General features: G+C 52.7%; 1 long non-coding RNA gene across 2 annotated transcripts; it reads right to left on the reverse strand.

Annotated features, from left to right (window-relative positions):
- Nucleotides 1-413: 413 nt before the first annotated feature.
- LOC146430432 (uncharacterized) lies at nt 414-5,112 on the reverse strand. Of its 2 annotated transcripts, none has more exons than XR_014855382.1 (3): nt 5,024-5,112; nt 3,356-3,571; nt 414-521 (listed from the first exon to the last, which is right to left on the reverse strand). It is a non-coding gene; the product is annotated as an uncharacterized LOC146430432 (long non-coding RNA). The 2 variants fall into 2 exon arrangements; XR_014855381.1 differs by having other exon boundaries at nt 481-579.
- Nucleotides 5,113-7,103: the final 1,991 nt, after the last annotated feature.

The raw sequence follows: 7,103 nt of genomic DNA on the forward strand, positions 1-7,103 counted from the left end.
AAATGCCAATTTCTAGCTGCTTCACAGAAGGGGAAAATGTCATTGTTTTCAAACTGAAAATTACAGTTTGCAGTCAGCTCTCAAGGCACTGGATTTTCTCAGGCTGTGTTTTTCCCACAGAAGGAAAAGAGGAGAAAAAAAAAAAATCCTCATTTCCACCAACATTTTTCAGTTCTCTCTCTAACAAAAACTTGGGGCAGTTGATAGAAAATAATCCATTCATAGCAAGCTGAGAAAATCCGACTGGTGGCAAATATTTTTTCCTGAAAAGCCCAAAATTTGCCAAGAGACCTTGGATCCTGTGAGATATCAAAGCCATTTTACCTTTCTGGGGTGGAACATCTTGGTCCTCCATCCATCCATCCTCACTTGGCAAATCCTGTTGATGTGAGAAGGGGGAAAAAAATTGGGGGTTTTTTGGGTGTTTTTCTTAAGCTTGGGGAAAATAAAAAGAGGAAAAAGAGGAAATAAATAACCTTGGGATGTAATTTCTCAGCATCTTCTCCTGCTGGTGGCTATTCCTGTAGGGAGAGGAACAGGGAGCAGGTGACATTCCTCATCGTGGAAAGTTGGAATTCTCTTCACAATCCTAAAAATATTATTAATATCCCACACGTGGTGGTGAAAGTCTTCCCACAAACCTCTGGATCAACCCTTTCTCTGCTGCAGAGGAGGCTGAGAAAAGAGATCAAACAGCAGGGAAGAGCTGTGGCCTGGTGCTGGTGGGAATGGTGTCCTCAGGGATGGGATCTCATGGAAATGGGAGGCAGCTTGTGCTCCTCAACACCCCCAAAAGACAGGGAATCGCTGTGGAATCATGGAAATGTCAGCTCAGGAGGATCCTTGGGAGGTTTCAAGTCCAACCTCGTGCTCAAGGTGCACGCTGAGCTCAGACTGGGTCACTCCTGGCTTTGTCCTAAAAGCGGGAGAGTCCTAATCCTGTGCTTGCAGGGAAATCCCTGAGCTGTTGTTCCCAGCTTTGTCTGGAAGAAAAACTTCCTGCTGCCTGGAAAAGGAGTGAGTGGAGGCCAGGAGATGGAGAGCTAAGGAAAAGTCAAGTCTCTCAGCCTCTCCATTCTGAAATTCTACATCTCTCAGGCTGTGAGATTAATTGTTAACTCTTCCCAGTTAATAAACTAGTGATAATTATCCCAAACAATCCACAGGATGCTCCACCTTAAATACAAGGAATAAAAGAGGAATCATAGAATATCCTGAGCTGGAAAGAACCCACTGAGACCATCAAAGCCCAGGGTTAGGGTTAGGGTATAGGCTTTCTATATTTCCAGGGACTTGAACATCCCCCAGGTGAGCTGGGCTGAGCAGAGCCCAGGTGAACCCCTCATCTCACAAGGAAAATCTGCTTTTCCCGGGATCCTGGGGGCAGAAGCAGCAGCATGCAGGGCCTGGCTGTCAGCAGCACCCAGGGGTGGGGAGTGGGTGCTGACAAATGATCCCTCAGCCTGGGGCTGGAGGATTGATCCCCTGGCAGTCCTGCCCTCCCTACGGCTGGAGCTCTCGCCTGTTTTCATTAGTTTCCCATTTGGAATTTTATTTCAGGAGGTAACAAGACACCCCGGGGCAATGTGTTTCCAGGGGATTATTGCCTCCAGCTCTTTGCTTTCCGTCACATGCCATAATCACCCAGAAACACACAGCCTGCCACAGCCCATTCCCTAAGCCTGCCTTATTCAGCCACGGCCGAGGCGGGAGGGACAGAGCAGAGCCATAAAGTTATATGGAATTTTGGTGGCAAAAGTGAGTTTGTCCCGAGAATGGCTTGCAGCTGGGCTAGCTCTGCTCAGAGCCATCCTCAACTCCAGAGCTCTCACGGGTTGGTTTTGCTCTTGCTGTGCCCACAGAAGGTGCCTGGACTAATTCCATGGTTTCACCCCTGCCCTAATCCCATGGTTTCACCCCTGGATCAATCCCATGGTTTCACCCCTGGATCAATCCCATGGTTTCAGCTCTGGATCAATCCCATGGTTTCACCCCTGGATCAATCCCATGGTTTCACCCCTGGACCATTCCCATGGTTTCACCCCAGGACCAATCCCATGGTTTCAGCCCTGGATCATTTCCATGGTTTCACCCCTGGAGCAATCCCATGGTTTCAGCCCTGGATCATTCCCATGGTTTCACCCCACCTGCAGCCACCAGCAGGAAACACCTCCAGGCAAGCTGAGCCCAGGGGTGACTCACAAAACCCCCTGAGGCTTTGCAAAAACAAGTCCCAAGTCAGGCTTTTACTGCCCATAAATCATCAATCAGGAGATTTCCTGGAGAGCTGTGAGGTGGAGAAGGGAAAAGGGGAGAGCACAGAATGAGGGGCAGGAGCTGCTTTCTTCCAGGGAATGGGGGCAGTCTGGATTTATTCTACAGTTCCAGGCAGTCTGGCACAGGAAGGCAAATGTCTGAAAAGGAGGGGCAAAGGGTTTTGGGGGCTAAGGGAATTTGGGAGCAGCCAAGGGCCAGGAGAGCAAGCCCCATCCAGCCTGGCCTTGGACACTCCCAGGGATCCAGGGGCAGCCACAGCTTCTCTGGGAATTCTATGCCAGGGTCTCCCCACCCTCCCAGGGAACAATTTCCTCCTATCATCCAATCCAAATCTCTCCTCTTTTAGTTTCAAACCATTCCCCCTTTTCCTATCACTATCTGCCCATGGAAGAAGTCATTTCCCCACTTTTTTATAATCCCCCTTTAGGCACTGTGAAGGGCTCTGACATCTCCCTGGATGCTCCCCTTGTCCAGGTGAGCACTCTTAGCTCTCCCAACTCCAGAGCAGAGGAGCTCCAGCCCTGGCAGCATCTCTGTAGCCTCCTCTGGATCTGCTCTGACAGACCCACCCTTCCCTGTGCTGAGGACTCCAGCCCTGGGTGCAGCACTCCAGCTGAGCTTCCAGCAGGGCAGAACAGAGGGAATCATCTCCCTCGAGGTGATTCTTAAGGATTTTTCCCAGCCTAAGCTGCTGGTGGAGCTCAGGACAGCATCAACAAGCAGGAGAAGCCCTGGCATGGATCTGACTGGCAGAGGAATTTGGAGATGCTGTGGCAAACCCTCCTCAGCTTTCCCCATGCCTTTCTCCGCCTGGGAACGCTCACAGTGAAGCTCTGAGGTTTGGACCACCAGCACAGGCACTGCCCAGAGGGCAGCTGAGAGCCAGGCTTGCCTGGCAGCCTGGTGGCTCTCAATGCCAGCTCTGTGCACCCCACAGCCCCTGGCCCTGGCCCAGCCCCGCTCAGCAGACTGGGGAGAGCTTGCCCTGAACCACAAAGCTGAAAGAGCCCACAGCCCAGCCCTTGGCATGGAATAAATCCACAGCAAGGCTTTTCATCCCCTGGGAAGCTCCTCTTACCTGAGTCCAGGGACAATGTCCTGGGGATAGAGCCTCCCTTTCTCCAAGGAGAGGTTTTCCATGTTTTCCATGTTCTGTGCCTTTAAGCTCGCTCTGCCCCTCTTTCCAAACAGCCACCTTTTTGTTCTGCAGCTCAGTAACTCACAGATATGTGCACCATGCCCTCTTTCACAGAGGGTTTTGGGGTTTTTCATCCTTCTCGCTGTCCTCCATGATCTAAAAGACATTCAGGTTAAAAACACGTGGCTGAGGTGGTTTTTTTCCCCAGACCACCTCAGGAACCCAAGGTGTTTTCTCAGTTGAGCAGGATCAGCCTCCTGCAGGTGACAAAAGCAATTTATGAGGACATAAACTGCAGCTGTGCACAGGGAATTGCTGCATGGAGAGAAATCCCCTTTTCCTACATCCCTTCTGCTCCCACTCAAGATTCCCTTTATTCCTGAGCTCAGCTTAACATCAATCCCACCCATCCCAGGAGCTTCTGAAGCCTTTTTTTTTTCTCCCAGCCAAGTTTCCTGCAGCTCTCTGAGGGCAAACAGCAGCCACACAGCCCCTTTTGTGCTGCAGGGCTTGGCTGCTGGTGGGCAGGAGAGATGCCCTGAGCTCTGCTCCCAGGGCTGGCACTGCATCACAGCAGGCTTTGAGCAGCAGCTGGGCTGGGAATCCATGGAAAGGGCTCCTCAGGCAGCCCAGGGTGAGGGGGATTTCAGGGAAGGGCCTAGGTGGCACAGGGGAACTGGTTTGGGGTCTGGGAACCTCTAGGGGGGATTGAAATAAGGGATCAGGCTCAGAGGGGGGAGCTGGGTTATCCAGATTGGTGTTTGAAAGGCACAGAAGTGTCACTGGGCTCACTGAGGGGGGAAAATCAGACCCTGCAGCTTCAGAAATGAGATTCCCTCAGCCCTGCTCTCCCTGGGAAGGAAAAGTTCAAATGCAGGCACAAGGTGTGGGCAGGCTCAGCTGTCCCTGTCCCAGCTCCTCACTCCCTCACCAAAACCTCCTCATGCCCTCCCCTCTGCCTGTGGGAAGGGATAAAAGTGACTCCTGCATTGCAAAATCAGCTTTAAGGGAGTCTCCTGTGCTCTTCTTCTGCTCCAACGGGGCAGCAACTTCCAGGGCAGGAATGGAAACTTCCAGGAAACTTCTAGGGGAGGAATGGAAATTTCCAGGGGAGAAATGGAAACTTCCAGGAAACTCCCAGGGGAGGAATGGAAACATCACCCAGGATGCTGCAACAGCATGTGCAAACCAGCAGCCCAGAGAGCCACGATGGGCCCCGTGCTGGTGTGGCTTGGGGACACCTGTGGGCTGCTGGGACACTGGCTCTGCGTGGTGCTGGCCACTGGGGTCTGTCCTGGCCATAAAACTCCTGAGGGAGTCACACAGGGAGTTAATGAAACCCTACAGTCACCCAGGGACAGATTCAGGGGATGGAGACCATAAAACACCCCAGGTGAGAACAATAAACCCTCTGCAATGGCTTCACTGCTTTGTGCTTTCTTCCAACTATTTCCTCTCCCCCATTATTGTTCTGGCTTGGGGTTTTTTTTACCCCCACGTGGTCTTCTGACTTTCTGAATCACTTTCACAGTCTCTCCTTTTGTTTCTTTCCCCCTTCCCTTGTGTTTTTCTGTGCAACCCACATCCCCCATTTCATTTCCCCCTTACCTGGCACCTGTGGCTGCAGTTCATACTCGGTGTCAGGGGCTGGGCTGTGCTTTGCATACGCTGCTGATGTGATCCCATATCTTCTCTGCCCTTAGTTTTGGGGGAAAAAGGTGTTATCTATAGTTTTTTTCCTCAGTGGCACCTTCATATTAAAAAATTCCACACACTTTCTAGTCTTATCTAGGCAGTGTCAGGCAGTGGGACACACAGGGATCACGATCCCTGTCCTACATACAGCAGAGCCTGGGATCTCAACCCTCTCCAGAAGATGGGATGACACCACATCTCTCCCTCCCCTGCAGCCCCTTGGGGACATCACACCAAGGAGGGAAACCTTCCTTTATCCCTCACGTTTCCAGCGCTGCCAGGACTGGATTTATTTATAAATGATCTCATGTTTGGGGTGAAGAAGTTCCTGACAAGTCACGCAAACAGTTCCTGTTACTGCAGGGACCAGAATAGCAACAGCCAGCCCCAGCAGAGGATGGATTCCTTCAGAACAACACTTTGGGAACACAACTCTGGGAATGGCTGGATATTCCTGCTCTCCAGAAGGTCCTTATGTGTTAAGATAAAGGGGAAGGGTGAATATGGGCAAAATGTGCCGTGCATGGTTCTTCCAGCACTCTTGAAAATCTGTGGTGATTCCCCAGCCTCTCTCTCCCTCCAGCAATCCCACAAAGTTCATTCCCTTTGAAAAGTTCCCTTCTTCCCTGGGTTTACCTCTCCATTTCTCCTGTTTCTTGTGTTGGGAGACTCTGTTGGATCCCAGTGGGTACTGGGGATCCCTCTTGGCCGTGCTGGCAGGAGCAGCAGCAGCTTCCTTACCCTAAATTAATTAAAATATCCTTCCCTTCTCCCAGCTAACAACCACCAGGAGGAGAGGGAACAGCCTCAGGCTGTGCCAGGGGAGGTTCAGGTTGGATACTGGGGGAAATTTCTTCACCAGGAGGATTATCAAGCCCTGGCACAGGATTGTCACCATTCCTGAAGGGTTGTGGTGACATGAAGGGTTTCATGGTGACCTTGGCAGTGCTGAGGGAATGGTTGGACTCAACGACACTAAAGGCTCTTTCCACCCTAAATGATTGGGTTATTCCACAATAATACATTTAAAATAAAGCTAGGGAGTATTCCAAAATGAATTCCCTGTTCAAACCAACCTCCCAAACCTCAAGTCTGAGATTCCCTGCTTGAGGGAACCTCCCAGGCTGGGAAACACCCCAGAAGGTGGGGTGGGGACACCACAGCCAGGTGTGCTGCACGCCAAATCCTGGCAAAACTCCCAATCCTAAAAGCAGCTGCTCCTGGAACAGCAGGGGACAGGGACCGGGTGCTGTGAGCCTGGCACGGCCCGGGGGACACTCAGGGGACAGGGACTGGGTGCTGTGAGCCTGGCACAGCCCAGGGGACACTCAGGGGACAGGGACTGGGTGCTGTGAGCCTGGCACAGCCCAGGGGACACTCAGGGGACACGGACTGGGTGCTGTGAGCCTGGCACGGCCCGGGGGACACTCAGGGGACACGGACTGGGTGCTGTGAGCCTGGCACAGCCCAGGGGACACTCAGGGGACACGGACCGGTTCTGCCACGCCGGGCGAGGCTGCGCTGAGCAGGGTGGGGATCCCGGCTGGGGGGACAGGGTGGGTCGGGAGCAGAACCCCGCAGCCCCCGGGGCCGGGACAGCCCCTGGCACGGGCCGGGGGCCACTAGAGGGCAATCGTGGAGTGTCCCACGCCCGGAGCCGCCCGGGATGCGCAGGTGATGCTCGCGGGCCGCAGGGACTCGTCGTGGTACCTGTCTGTCCCAAAGATTAAATATATAAATTTTTTTTTAATTTCTCCGCTCGGCTTAAGCGCTGCAGGTGGATAAGCGGGATGTATCTTTAGGATTCCTGCGGGAACTGCAGCTCAGCCCGACACACAGCAGAGAGTACAACCCCAGGTGAGCTGCGTTTTATCGTCATTAGCTGATTAAGCTAATTTAGGGCAAAGCTGTTCCTAAGGCAGGCAGGTGTCAGCAGTCGGTTCCCTGATGGCAATGTCGGAGCTGCCCTCTCTGTTGGGGTCAGACTCTTCCC

Source organism: Lichenostomus cassidix, chromosome 15, assembly GCF_008360975.1.
Source record: "Lichenostomus cassidix isolate B80296 chromosome 15, HeHo_3.0, whole genome shotgun sequence".
Classification (NCBI taxonomy): domain Eukaryota; kingdom Metazoa; phylum Chordata; class Aves; order Passeriformes; family Meliphagidae; genus Lichenostomus; species Lichenostomus cassidix.